At 33.0% G+C, this 16,253-nt stretch overlaps 1 long non-coding RNA gene across 5 annotated transcripts; it reads right to left on the bottom strand.

Annotated features, from left to right (window-relative positions):
• Window positions 1–203: 203 nt before the first annotated feature.
• LOC122297124 lies at window positions 204–5,047 on the bottom strand. Of its 5 annotated transcripts, none has more exons than XR_006238664.1 (4): window positions 4,904–5,047; window positions 4,494–4,801; window positions 1,482–2,355; window positions 204–574 (listed from the first exon to the last, which is right to left on the bottom strand). It is a non-coding gene; the product is annotated as an uncharacterized LOC122297124 (long non-coding RNA). The 5 variants fall into 5 exon arrangements; XR_006238665.1 differs by having other exon boundaries at window positions 1,546–2,355; XR_006238666.1 differs by having other exon boundaries at window positions 204–1,573; window positions 1,695–2,355.
• Between the last annotated feature and the right edge of the window lie 11,206 nt (window positions 5,048–16,253).

The raw sequence follows: 16,253 nt of genomic DNA, 5'->3' as shown, positions 1-16,253 counted from the left end.
AGAATAAACTATGTAAATCCCAGAAAATAATGGTTCTTTGCATAGATTATTTACCTTCTTTCTATAAACAAGAAATCTTTATTAAAAAGAACCAAACGTGCAACTTATGTACACTGGATGTATAAGATAGATACCTATCTAGAAGGGAAAAAATATAGAAGATAATCACAAAAGTTTATGACCATCATTGCAAGTTTTTATCACACACTACCAAACTTTTTATTGATTTATATATTCTCACACATATAACTCATGGCTATGCAGGGAAGTAACAGGATACTTGTACCTGATATTCAACACTCTGCAATAGGAAATGCAGATCCAATTGTGTCTCCAAGATGATAGCACTTGATATTAACATTTAACGAGATACGGACCCAACAGAAACATAGGGTATATAATGCAATTTCAGCCTCTGGGCTCGCACCAATTAAAGTTGATACAGATTTGAGGACCCCATTCCACGACAACAATGAGTTAAATAAATAATGGTGCTCATAAGTTTTCTTTCTCCACGATAACAAGCAAGAATGCCTAATTGCCGAAGGGTGACACATGTGGATTCTTCTTTTTTCTAAACATCAAGAAATTATAAGGAGTTATATAACAAAATTAGTTCAGAAAATCATTGAGCATACATTGTGCTAAAATGAAACTTGTGAAGCCGAATGATCCGTATTTTATGATGGCTAGTGTGACGCTAATTGTTGTGCAGATAAAGAGGGGGAAGAACTACCACTAGGTGAAAGTCATGGATAAAGAATGTATAGATTATAGGAAAGTGTTAGGAATTGAAGGGAACCAGATTGTTAGGGCAAATCTGGAAAATTTCACCAAAATAGATGTTTGACAGCTTTTGATAACTTTGTTGAAACCAAAAAGTTTGGAGAACTAAGGATCACTTGATAGCTAGTTTTGCCCTTGAAGGATAGAGAAATCACTTACTTACAGATTAGAAGGTAAAACAAAGGGGCATTTATTCTACAAGAAAAAGGCTCTGTTTCAGCAAGAAAATATCACCCAAGAATTAAAATAATCTAATACCCACATGCATGAATGCATGGAGAATTTTGCCTTCTTTGTTAATGTGTTGTATATGGTGCATCAACCTCAAGATAGCTGATTAATTTCTGTCTAAAGTCTAAACCGACCAAGAGTCAATACGGCCACCAATAACAGCTGAACATCCTCAACTTTTCAAGGCTTTAACTACTCTGGAAATTAACAGCAGTATGTGTGTGTCTATATATATATAGATAAGTTTACGATCTTAAAGTATTAAAGCAGGAGGCATTGAAGTCAAAACCAATATAATTTCTAAACACTACACAACCAAATGTGCATGCTGATCAAGTCATGACATATATATTTAGATATATTAATAGATGGATGTACATATAAGAAATCCAGCATGCATATATTTGGTGTAAATATATATATACATATATCTGTACAGATTTATAATGTGTTATAATGTTAACCTTGCAATAATATCCATGTCTCCAATTTATATATTAATAGATGGATGCATGTGTGTATGCTTACATTGCACCTGCTTGGGTCAAAACTGCACCTGTATGGAGACAAATTGCACAATTGAAATGAATTTAGAGTACATGATTAGATAGATGGTTCTTATAATAATTAATAAGTGCCATTGAGTTTCTTCATCATGCTAGTATGCTAGTACAGACCTTGCTTCTACAAGCCTTCTTATCGATTTGAATTCTTTCATTAGTACAAAGAGTTTTGTTTCCATATTTCCTGTAACATATATTAAACTAGCTTTGTTAAACTAAATGCAACATTGGATATGTAAACCTGATCCAACACAAAGGGAGTACATATATATGTTTAGAAACTGAAAACATAATTTAATGAGATGATCCAAATGAGCATGTTAAGTTTCACCATGCGTTCTACAAATTAAGCACAACAAGAAAGTCCAAGTGGCAACTGAGACAAATTGGTTTAGTAGAATAGTCATTCATAAATCCAAATGAGCAGTTTCAGAGTACTATAGTAATCTATACACTGGCATGGTGCATTAATGGAAGGCAATTAAGTACTACAATAGGGAAGCAACTAATGTTTCTTACAATCATAGCCTACCATACTTGGAACATCCACAACTTCGCTTCAACCATGAGATATTAAACATCTTACCCTGAGGTGTTTTGCAATGTCCTTCTCATTGCATACCAGGAAGGCATCAATTAACTATAAATAAAAATTAACTTACTAAGAAATTACATAGAACCAACAGGCAGATAGATGTCACCTCTGCCTCACCCATGCTGCTCCTTTAATGCCTCTTTCCATCTTCTGTCACTCATCACTAAACTTTAGCAGCAACTACAAGAATTTACAAAGGATTAAACCTAAGATATGAATTCATTAGGATTACACACAATATATGAATTGATTATCAATTAAAGAGAAAATAAAGCATCAGTCCATGAAGACAGCATCATTATTAATCCCTGTTTGGTTACCAAGAAAACTGAACAATAATAAATAAAGGCTCTTCTTAACATAGCTACTTCACTTATGCTCTGGTTAGGCTTGGTATCTTTTTTTTTTTTTCTTTTTTTTTTTTCGATAAATAAAAACATAAGGTTAGGCTTGGTATCTTAGTTACCTAGCAAGTAGCTAAAGATCAGATGATCAGTAAAAAAAATTGACTAAAAGAATTTCAAGAGATCGAGTAATAAGCACAGAGTTCTGATATCACCATATTGCTACCACAAAATAAAATAAAACAATGATCGTAAGAAGTAAGAAATAAAAGCAACATGATTTAGTACCATAATTTATCTACCCAAATATAAAAATATTAGAATTGAGCTAATGAAGAATAAAAATGACTTTAATAGACACTCAGGCCAGGCCAGCTACTTCTGCACTCAATGATACAGCTCATAAATTTTATGAAAGGGTCTAACAATTTGATAAAACCCCTTGTAAGTTTAAATGTTAACAAGTAATGAAGAATATAGTCTTTGATCAGCCAATGATAAAGTTAAAAAAGCCAAAACTTTGAATTAGATTACTGCTAGTCCAACAATTGTGCTTTTTCCCCTTTGTTTCAGAGGTGATGCAGCCGATCAAGCTGAATTCCATATAAATGACATCTCAAACAAGGCAACCAAAAGCAAGGTCTAGTACCACTGTAAATGTGTCATGGTCTACATATGTCCAAAATGCTTTCCAAAAGCATGCCATGCACAGTGAAGATAAGAGGTAGATCGGAGCCATATACCCCACAAAGGGAATATTGATGGCCATGTGTGATAGAGCAGGAAAACTAACACCTAATGACATGAAACCATGTCAACACAAGACATAAGGGTATTAGAACTGCGAATTTTACATAGTCAAAATATTTTAAAAAGCAAGCAATTCTTAAAGTTATCAATATCCGCACCCAACAACCTTACCCAAGTCCCTGGCATATCAAGCAATTCTAAAATCTTTCTGTCAACTCTTGAACATCATCTAGCCCCAAAAAGTTATACAGGATAGAGCACTTGGCTCTCTATAATGAAGTTCTGCTTCCATTAATGTTCATTTATGTAAAATTAATTTAAATTGATCATATGAATATAGATTGATCATATGAAGTACTGCTCACTATATATGAGTTGAGATTTGCATGTCTCTATAGATATATGCTGTGTAAATTAAAGAAATAACAGTAGGTACAAATTTAATAACCACAGATTTGGTTTCCTCGGTAACAGCTTTAACCTATGAAAATGCAGCAACTGAAGACAACTGATAAGCTCAAAAGCATATAATAGATGATTTCCATGAGATATACCAAAAAAGGCAAAAGCCCTAACGTCTATTTATCTCAATGTACAGGAGCAAGATGCCAATGACAATGGACGATAGTGATGATAGTCATTATATAATAATATAGTCTGAATATGCATAGGCATCATACCAATTCATTTAGAAAAATTACACAACATACTTCAACCCAAGACCAGTTCAGATATATAATAAGCTGAGAACAAGTAGCATGAAGGAAACCTAGGCATCAACAGAATATTCAGAAATCTATCCTAACATAATAATACCAAGTATTCACAGGCCCTGATATCAAAATACTTCTCGTGCCTTGAAAATTGAAATAAAATCTTAATAAGCAGGAACACAGACCAGAAAATACAATAAAAATTACTGTACAAATTAGTCTGTAACCCACTCTACCATTTCACACATTACATTACTTAATCCGCCAATAATACATCCTGAAAACCAATATCTTCTCAAAACATCATGGATACAACAATCAAAACAGTTTAAAAACATCCTGTACAGCCAATTAAATTAACCCAAACTGCCACACCTTAACAATTATACAAGAGAATTACAAAGCCAGCTGTTCCTTTCCAACATTATCCATAAAATAATTCAATGAAAACAGTCATACATGCCACGAATTAATTGGGCGAAAAGTGAGACCCAAGCTTAGTTTACTATACCTAAAAATTGTGTAGTGGTTAGTCGAATTCGAGCGAGCGACAAGGCTACTTAAGAACGTATGGGCTACCCTGTGACACCAAAAAAAATGCAAATCAGAGTACCAAGAATTTTCTGCGTCTTACTCTAGCGGCAATAACGCATTTAAAAGTTGTGCCTTACAAGAAAACCATCGAACGAAGATAAAAGAGAAATCTGAAAAATTAAAGAGAAAAGGAGGGGAAAACGACAGAGCATTACAAATGTGAGAGAGGTTTGTTCACGGAAACAACAAAATCGCAGGGCCAACAACGGGTAGGTATTGATGGCTCTGTAAAAATAGATTCGTGAGGTATAAAGAGGGAAACAGAGACTGTGAAAGGGGAAAATACAGAGGAAAAGAATGAGAGCGAGAGAGATGAAGAGAACTCACAATGTGGGTAAACTCGGCAGCGACCCAAAATTGCACAAAACGTAGGAGAAATCCCCAAATCCCACAAGAAATCGGCAGTGGAGAGAGAGAGAGAGAGAGAGAGAGAGAGAGAGAGAGAGAGAAGTACCTGCAGGGAAGTGGCCACCGTGCGAGAGGGAGCGCGAGAGAGAAGATAAGAGGGAGGGGTTCGTGGGAGCGGAGCGGATGGGTTCATGGCCTTCAATGAGGCCGCGCGGTAGGAAATAAAAGGAGGTTGTTTTTTAATATTGCGGCGAACTTTTCGGTCGCAACAAGTTTTTATTAGTTTGCCGTGAATTTAAGGTTATGCTTGGCCACTGTGATTTTTCAAATAAGAATTTTGAATTTTAAGATGAAATATTAAAATATTATATTTTAATATTATTATTATTTTAAGATTTAAAAAAATTAAGAAAAAATTAAATTGTTTATTATATTTTATATGGGGATTTAGGAAAATTGTAATGATGAGATGAAAATTTTATATTTAAGATAAAAAATTTTGATGGCCAAACCGAACACACTCGCAAAAAGTCACAGAGCACTGCAAAAGCTCAGTCTACATATTATGATGAATTTTCTTCGTCGCAAAAAGTAAAAATGGCTGTAAAAGATAAGATTCAAAACTTGATGTTAAAAGTTTGCAACGAGATAAAAATCATTGGAATTAATGACTTATTGCAGCAATTTTATTTCTAACGATACTAAAATCACCGTAAAAGACCATTTCTCTAGTATGCAGCTCGAGCTTCGTCCTATTCTTCATCCTCTTGATCTCCTTCCTTCCGTACCTGAAATCATGATGTATTCTTGAGCTTTAGAGGTGAAGATGTTCGCCATAACTTTATTTCTTATCTATACCAAGCTTTTGATCAAAGTCAATATTTATATAGACAACAATCTTAAAAAATGAGAGGAAATTTCACTGGCACTTTTCAAAATGATTTCTATCATTATACTCTCTAAAAACTATACTGAATCTAGATGATGCTTACACGAGCTAGTGAAGATTCTTGATTGTAAGGAAACAATTAAACAAATTATTTTACTACGTAGATCCATCAGAAGTACGACATCAAAAATGAATTTTTGGATAATCCTTTGATAAACTTGGAGATAAGCTCAAGGATAAAGCAAAGCTGGTGAAATGGAAGGTAGATTTGAAAAGAGTAGCCGATTTGTCTGGTCTCCCATTATCAAACTTCCGATAAGCTTTGCCTATATGTATTTTGTCATCATGTGTATGCGTATATGATGCTATATATATTTGAGATATTTATTGGAAAAATTGAGACAAATCCAGGATGTGGCATAGAGGAATTGATGAAGATAAAATACCGTACAAAAGGAAAACTATTTGGCATTTGTGACTTTTTTGGCATTGAATAATTATATGCAAAACATGATCAAATTTTAGAAATCCTTTTTGATTCTAGGATTTAGTATTTGATGATTTGCATAATTTCTTATATTTTATCACTAACTTTAAACTTTAATCTAATTTTATTTATTTTTGTTGATTGTAGACTTAATTGTGATTATTTGAATTTATTTTAGATTTGATGAAAAAGAAGATCCAAATTTTAAAAGTATATCGTTTAAGGATTCTCAAATTTAAATGAAGATTTATTTAAATATAAGAATTGATCACCAGTACTATTTGAAAATAAAAATCAAGTTAAATTTTTAAAGATGCTAACAATAGAAGAATATTCTCAAATTTTAAAAGGAAGAGAAGTTAGCAAAAAGAAGTGATTTGAATCTACCCTATTGGCGTCTAACTACCAAAGGTAAAAAAAGAAGAATTCATCAAATTAAAAACAGAAGATGACGTGGAAAGCTAGGATTTCATTCTATCTATTGATCTAAGTATACCCATCGTAGGACGTGCATAGAAATAAATGGGTTTTACTTGGCAAAAGGCATGCTGGGTTTGGCTTGGACGTCAGACGAAAGCTGGTGGTTTGGATTTTTGAAGCTTGGAACGAAAATCACGGGGTTTGAAAGCAGCAGCGATTTGACTTGGCCAAAAGGATTTCATGCGAGACGCAAGAGAAGCTGGCATCCAAGTTCGATGCAGAAAGGAGTTTCACGTTGGGCTAGACTCTATTGACGGAAAGGAGAGTTACAGACGCAAGAGAAAAAAAAGGCTTCTCAACCCTGAAGTCTATCTTGGCTCTTGGACGCACTGACGAGATAGAAACAGCACAGAATTTTTTTCATTTTAGAGAAGGACGCTGCGACTAGAGGCTAGGATGGATGGCGAGAGTATTTTTCAATGTTTATTTTCTTCTATTCTTTTTAGATAGTAAATTCGTTTATATTGAATTTAATTTTTAGCATGAACTAAATTTTCTTTATTCTATAAAAACTATATAATCTAGTTTCAAACCATGCTTGATTTTCTATACTAATTTAAAGTAATTCTCTTTCATATTTATCTTATTTATTTTGACCTTATTGCTTCTAATTGACTGGCCATTAATTAGATTATTTTGATCTTGTGATTTGCTATCGAAAGAAAGAATTATAAGATCGAATTTGGATATTTCAACATAGGTAAATATAAAGATCGAAAGACTTATATGAACTTATGTAGTCTTAAAATCATTGGTCTTAATGCTTTCTTGCTTGATTAATTTGTATACTCTTGTGTAAAATGATAAACATGAATATTTCCAATTGATTATCGAAAGAAGCTTTTGGATGAGTTTGGAGATTTTGCCGACAACAGAGAAAATTAAATTCAATTAATTAGATAAGAATATTTCCCAAGCACAATATCCAGCTAGTTTTTCTAGTTGGACCAACTCATCCATGTCATCAGGAACTAGTAGAACCCTTTTAGAGCGAAGTCTATACCGAATCACATTGACTCCTTTGTCAACATCATTAATATTCAATATTGTTCCTAAGGTATCGGACATAAGTGTATTTTGTAGCTGAACTAGACCTCCTATTTGTTTTAAAGTTTCTCTAATATTTCTCAATAAACAACTTCATTCAAATTGAGAAGAAATCTTTTTTATAAATATATTTTGAAATAGTTGTCTTACTAATTCCACCAGTTTCGAATATCCCTACCACGCGTATAATATCATTCATTCCGATACATAAATGTTGATAAATATCTCATATACGAGACTTTATCCCAATTGGATACTTGACAACGCTTAAAGGTGTTTGGTTTACTATTTTTTACTCCACCCACCAAATGATATTTTGGATAAATTCTTAATCAACCCTATCAATAAAACAGAGAAGAAAAATTTAGGTTTTGCACAAGTAAATGAAATTTGAATATGATTGAGTTGCATGTATTGTTTTTTATTTTTTTTTTCTCCACGAAAGTGACAACATGCAGTATGTTATGATGTCAAAGCATAGCATTTTCCTTCCTTAAATCTGAATGTTTCAATATTAGATTGGGTATTAATTTGCCGTGCCCTTGTGCCATTGTTAGACTCACATTTTCATTCTTTTCAAGTATATATGAATCTGAAACTTATAATTATTTAAGGGTATTTGTGACTCTTTATATCTAGAAACAAATTGAAACTAAAAACCACTACTTATTTAAACGATTCCCAAATCTTATTCTGTTAAATCTATTTAGCTAATTATAAAACCAAAAAAAGATATTGTTTATAAAAAGAAGTCTGGATAATATCTTGAAGCAATATTATTAGCATAGGGAGATCAAAAGATGTCGGTACACACTACAACAAATATGGCTTTTAGTGACAGATTATAAATAGTGACGGTTTCCAAACTGTGACTAAAACGTATTTACTGTGACGGTTTGTGAGAACTGTCACTAAATGTTGGGCAAGAATTTCAAAACGTTCGGACGTTTCACATAATACGTTCGCACGTCACAGTAACGTTCGAATGTTATGTATATTTACGTGCGAACGTAAAAAAATTAGCGCGAACGTTCGAACGTTTTAACTATTTACGTGCGAACGTGAATATATTAGCGCCAATGTTCGAACGTTAATGTGATAAAGTTCGAACGTTATATGTTAAATTACATAAATTAACCATAATATATATTTTTTTAATAGTAAGGTTGAGTAACGTTATATTAAAAAAAATTAAGAGTAGAAATTAAGCTACACAATACATACATTAAATATTTGTGTCCATTACATATGTCAAAAATAAAAAACGATCGAATGATAAATTTTTACAAATCACTTTCAGAACTGCTGGTTTACAAAAGATCGAAACTCCTCAGTCAATGTCTCAACCTTATTGTTTAGCACATCTACATGATGTGCAAGATGTGCGACAGCCTGATCTATATGTGCAATCTGTCTATCGATCTGTCGGTCTATATGCGCCTTCATATCTGTCATCATTGTATCAACCCAAGCAGGTCGCACCTCCCCAGCAGATATAACTCCCGGCTGCTGACTAGTACTCGACGACGGGTGAGCAACATCGACCCCAGACTCAGTCGGGGGAACAAGATCTGGCGTAGGACCAGACTGACGCCGAGCTGAGCCTCTCCCCTGTCCAATGCTCCAGCGGTGTGTGGTTATGTCGATAGGGCTCATCTGGTTTATCACCATCTCCTCTGCCTGTCGTGGCACTCCCCGGGCTAGTAATAAGCGGCTGATGATGACTCCGTACGGGAGATTATCCGTGGTAACGATGCTGGCCACGTAACGGATCCGCTCAAATATAACAAGGGGCAAGTCAATGGACTCACCACGTGCCAAGCCAATTAGGAACTGTGCACGAGCCCGACTGAATGTGCTCTTATGTGCCACCGGGTCTACATTTGTTGCAACAAAAATGTGCAACATGCGAAAGAAAGGCAGCAGCTGATTCTGGCTGAAGGAGTTCGGCCTATCGAGCTTTGTGCGGTCCGTGCCAGTGAGGATGTAGAAATCCTGGTCCTGCTCATCGTCACCAACCTCAGCAGCAATAGGATTGCCCTCGGGTCGATCTTCTTCATGACTGGGCATAAACTCAACAGGGCCCGAAGATGAAGCAGAAGCGGCTGGATCTGCCTCGAATATGCCCGGGGAAAATGCAGCTGCTATGTCATCAGCCTGAGCAGCTGTCGACTTAGGTAGCATACGCGGAATCTGGAGCAAGTCGGCGAGAACATCCGCCGAGAACTGAAACTGTACACCGCGTACACTGAGAGTATGGGATGATGCATCGTTAGGCATGGTGGCCATCCCAATGTAAAACTCTCGAACCATTGTGGGGTAAATCTTTCCCCTCAATGTGCATATGGGGCCCCAGCCTCTGGTGACGAAGACGTCTCTCATACTGAGCTCATCAAACTCATTAATGAGGATTTCTCGTTCCCCCATAACAGTTCGTGCCCCCAGTCGAGCGATGTCCGGATTGCCTCCATCCCTCCCTCGCTTCCTTGTCGTCATATACTGAGCCATATCCTGAAAATAAAAAAAAATATATAAGTTATAACATTTAAAAAAAATGATTATAATCACAGATACATACGTATTATGACATATATGGATTATACTAAAAATTAAAATATCATCCTTATAAATTTACATAATTTTGCGAGTAAAACTTTTAAAGAAACTCACTTTTTCAATATATAAAATAATAATACCTAAAAGAAACAATATTCTAAAATTTTAATAGGAAACGTTCGAACGTTAATACAATGTACGTTCGCACGTTAAAATACGTCCGAATATACAAAGATGATACGTTCGGAGGTTTTTATCGAACGTTTCATTCTAACGTTCGATAAAAACGTGCGAATAAGTTCATTACGTCCGAACGTATTACCTAAACGTTCGGACGTAATGAATTTGAACCGTCATACGTTCGGACGTTATTACTAGCCGAAGAAGACCAACGGATTACGTTCGAGCGTTTTATCCAACGTTACGTTAAAGCGTTGGATAAAAACGTTCGCACGTGAAACTAATACGTTCGCACGTAACAATATAACGTGCCAACGTAAAGAATACAAAAGGTCACACGTTCGGACGTTGTGTCTTGACGTCCGAACGTTACGACACGGAATCGTTGAGTCGACTCAGCCATTACCGAAAGCTTCGAAACGCATGTTTCAAAGCCACAAACAACCAAAATATGCATTTCAAAAGATGAGAAATGTTTCTACGGTCCTATTCTATCATTTTACTGCGAATGGTGGCCAGAAATGCAAGTTTTATAACCGGGCTACGGTGGGTTTCGAATTTTTGAAACCCACCGATTAAAAGCAAGGAGATAGAAGAGGGAGAGGGCACATTACCTTTTAGTGACGGTTGCGGTGGCGGATGGCAACGGTTGCGGCGGCGTGCGTGGCGGAGAGGATGAGAGAGTTTGAGTTTTATAACCGGTTTCGTACAAGTTATGGCCTGGAAACTGTCGTGCCTGGCCTTATATACAGTTAACGTCCGAACGTTAATTAATTAACGTTCGGACGTTAACTCCACATGCGAACGTTATGTATATTACGTTCGGACTTAAAAGCATACGTGCGAACGTATAACTTTTACGTTCGGACGTTGTGTTAACATGCGAACGTGTGTCTATTATGTTCGGACGTCAATCAAAACGTCCGAACGTTTTGGTTATAACATTCGAACGTTTTTACACTATATATTATATTATATATATTATATAATATATATAATATAATATATATTATATTACCTATATATTACTATATAATATAATATAATGTATAATATTATATATGTATAATATACGTATATTATATACTATATAGTGTTATACTATATAGTATATAGTATATTACACTTATGTTCTATATAGTGTATACTATATAGTGTTATAGTGTATGTAGTTTTAATACGTATATAGTGTTATATACGTATATACGTAACCTATATTATATAGTATATAATAATATAGTATACTATATTATATACGTATATTATATACGTATTATATAGTATATATAGATATAATATATATTCGTATGTTATTATATATTATATTATATATACTAATATATTATATTATATCTAGTGTATACTTATATAATATTATTGTATATATTATTGTAATAATATTAATATATATATTTAATACTATTTAATATGTTAATAATATATAGTATATATTATATAGTAGTATATAATGTTAATATATATAGTATATATTATATAGTAGTATTATATAGTTATTTATATATCCAATACTACAGTGTATATACTATAGTATCTATATAATAACTATAGTATATTATATAGTAATTATATAGTCTATAATATATATAGTATATACATATAAAGTATATGTATAGTATACTATATATTACACTATATTATAATATATTATACGATATTATATAGTTATTATATATAGATAACATACTATATAATACTTATACTATATTATAGACTATAATATAGATAATATATTATATAATATTTATACTACATTATCTAATAACTATATTACTTTAATATAGTTATTAGATATACTATATTAAAGTATACTATACTAGGATAATATACAATTTTTCCAATATAATATATTATAATATACTTGTTATAACTATAATATATAATAAGTATATTATATATTATAGCTATAATATAATATATATTTTATATATATTATATTTATATAAAGTTATAATATATATATAGTACATTCTTATATAATATTTATGTTATATATTATATAATTGGTACAAATTATATATTAATTAATATTGTATAATTTATAATTTAATATATAAGTATATTATGAGGAATATACGTACTATATAATATGTAAATAATAATATTAACGTTCGAACTTAAATGAGGACGTTCGGACGTTATAATAAATTCGGGGGGAAATTTCCCGCTTAAACCAAATTTGCACAGTACGTTCTAACGTACTATATAAACGTTCGAACGTTACTGACGAATACGTTGGATGGACGTACATACGTGCGAACGTACTGTATAATTATGGGGCGGGATAATTTTACGTTCGAACGTTAATGCTTAAACGTTCGCACGTAAAATCAAACGTCCGAACGTTCATTAATGAACGTCCGAACGTTAATCGCATAACAAGCAGAAAATAAAACTTTCACGCACGGGAAAGCAGATTCATTTCTGCTTTCCTCCGTGCGTGTTAGAGTGAGAGACAGAGAGAGTTTTAGAGAGACGGAGCTGGGAAGTGGAAAGCAGTGGGGAGAGAGAGAGTTTTAGAGAGAGGAAGAGAAGAAGTGGAGGGTTATAGTGAGTATATGTTTGCCAAGGTAATTTTTGAAAGAGTTAAGGTAAATGGTTTTTCTCATTTTTTATTTGTAATATACATGATAATTATCAATGTTTTATTTCATATATATTTAACTAACTAGTATTGTGTATTTTTTGAAGGATCATTTGTTGTGAATTGTTGAGAAGTTGTGATTTTTGAAGAAGAATTTATTTAAAGCACAAGGTATATATACTAAACTCTATTGTTATATTTTATTGTGGATATAATTTGTGATTAAGTTTGTGTTGTTTGGATGAATTAAAAAGAAAAATTATTGTTATTGAATATGTTTATTCTTAATGTGATAATGTTTTAGTATAGTGTATGTTTTTGAATAATAATTATTTGTTAGTTTATGTGTCTATTTTAGTAATTTGTTGTTATAAAAGAATATATATAACAATTTCTAAAATAAATAAATAGTGTGATTATTTGTGTAAGAATAACAATTTTGGTATATAATTTATTGGATGATCATAATTATAAATTATAATATTACAATTATAACTATTATATATATAATTAGTTAAATAACTAATATAATAAATTATCACATGACCCTAAGTGTCAATTATAAGGCATAACTATTTAGTATATATAAAAAATAGTATTACTAAAATTATAATATAAATAAGTATTATAAAATAATAATACTTATTTATCTAATAGCTCAATAATCCTAAATATTTTATCTAATAATATATAGTATAGAATATATTAGTATTAATCCATAATAATAATTATCATGTAATGTATAGTATTAAAAAATGATTAATAAGAAATAGATAAGTAATTATAATAATAATTACTAATTTAATAATAAAAATTATTATAATAATTATAATAATTTTGGCAATAATAGTAATAATTATATAATAACTAATAACAATTAAGTGTTATCAATATATAGTATAACTAGTAATTATAATCTAATTTACTATATATTATATTAAATACGAGATAAATAAGTAAAAATTGTTATTTTATGCTATATAATAACAAATAAAATATAAGTGTTATTAGTAACTTATATTTGTAATTATAAGATATTTTATAGTAGTGTTATATATTATATAGCTGATAAATGACATATAATATAATAAATTAGGAATTATATAAGTCTACAAATAATTTCTAAGTGTTATCAATCATTAATAATATAAATATTATTAGTACATCGGTATAATTCAAACAATGTGCGCTAATTTATTTGTAGACTTTTTTGTTAGATATTGTATAACATTGCATAAATAACCTTAGACCCGTTTGGGAATTAGTGTACATTTAGGTGTACATTAATTCCTGAATTGTCCAGTGTGGACAGTTTGAGATTATATTATCTGTATTGCACATAAACGTTATTCTTACTTTGAACGTTTAGTATGAAGTTTCGGTGTCTTCCTCATGTGTTCTTCGGGTATACTGTTCTTAGGGTCATAATCCCTATATGTGAACATGTATACTTGGAGAACTATGGGGAAGTACTGCCGAAATTTTTACTAACGTTCAAAGTAGTAGAGTGACGGGACTTGTGCAATATGGAGAATATAATCTCGAATGGGATAGGACCAACTACCTTGAGAAAGAGTACTTTGAACATGATGTATCATGACATGCATGTGTATTTAACTTTACCTTAATTACTAAAAAATTAGATGTTTTTAGAAATGGATAAAAGTTGGATGCGTCTACGCGATAGACTTGGAAAAGATTACATACCCTATGCGCGTGGAGTAAGGGCCTTCATTGATTTTGCAAAGGCATCTGCTGAATGTCGTGGTTACATTAAGTGTCCATGTCGAGGTTGTAAAAATTTGTGTGCGATAGGATTGGATGAAGCTGAAAGTCATATATTTGTGAATGGTATGGATTTGGGCTATACTCGATGGGTACTGCATGGTGAGCCGTATGCTGAATCAGCGGATGACTTATTCAGTCAGCGGGAAAATTTGCACAACGTGGATGATGATTATGAGCGAGATGAGATGGAGGAGATGTTGAGTGACATTGGAGCTGGGATGTTTATGGATGAGGTTGACGACAATGGCTCAAGTGGGCGACGGAATGATTCAGATAATTTTCCAGAAATGTGGGAAGATGCAAAGCGTGAGCTTTATCCAGGTTGTACAAAACATTCTAAAATGTCGTTTATTGTGCGGTTGCTTCACATAAAATCGTTGTGTGGAATGTCAACCAAAGCAATTAACATGGTATTAGACTTATTTAACGAAGTGCTTCCCGAAGGATCTGCATTGCCGAAGAACTTTTATGAAGCGAAACAGTTGAGAAAGGGATTAGGATTTGAGTATAAGTCCATACATGCGTGCAAGAATGATTGTGTTTTATTTTGGAATGAGAACGAGGAGAAACAAGCATGTCCTGTATGCGGAGAGTCGAGGTGGAAGGATAAGAAAAGCATTCCGGTTAAAGTATTGTGATATTTCCCATTGAAACCCCGGTTGCAAAGATTATACATGTGTAAGAAAATAGCTCACGATATGAAGTGGCACAAAGAGAAAAGAGTTCAAAATGATGGATTTATGAGGCACCCTGCTGACTCACTTGCGTGGCAATCTTTCGATAATCAGTATCCAGAGTTTGGGATAGAAGCAAGGAACGTGCGTCTCGGACTCACAACTGATGGATTCAACCCTTTTGGAAATATGAGTACAAGTTATAGCACTTGGCCTGTAGTGTTGATTCCGTACAATCTTCCACCATGGAGGTGCATGAAGGCGCCCAACTTTCTGTTAACTTTGCTTATCCCCGGCCCGAGATCACCTGGGAATGACATTGACGTATATTTGTAGCCGTTGATTGAAGAGTTGAAAGAGTTATGGGAAGCAGGCGTCAGAACTTATGATGCATCCACATCAACAACTTTTCAGATGCATGCTGCGGTAATGTGGACGATAAATGACTTTCCGGCATATGGGAATCTTTCTGGCTGGAGTACTAAAGGAAAGTTAGCGTGTCCGACGTGTAATAAAGAAACTACTAGTGAGTGGTTAAAATATTCTCAAAAGTTGTGTTTCATGGGTCATCGACGTTATCTACCAATTAATCATGCATGGAGAACAGAATCCGCTAAGTTTGATGG

This window comes from Carya illinoinensis, chromosome 15, assembly GCF_018687715.1.
Source record: "Carya illinoinensis cultivar Pawnee chromosome 15, C.illinoinensisPawnee_v1, whole genome shotgun sequence".
In the NCBI taxonomy this organism is placed as follows: Eukaryota; Viridiplantae; Streptophyta; class Magnoliopsida; order Fagales; family Juglandaceae; genus Carya; species Carya illinoinensis.
This window is presented reverse-complemented; position numbering and strand designations above follow the sequence as displayed.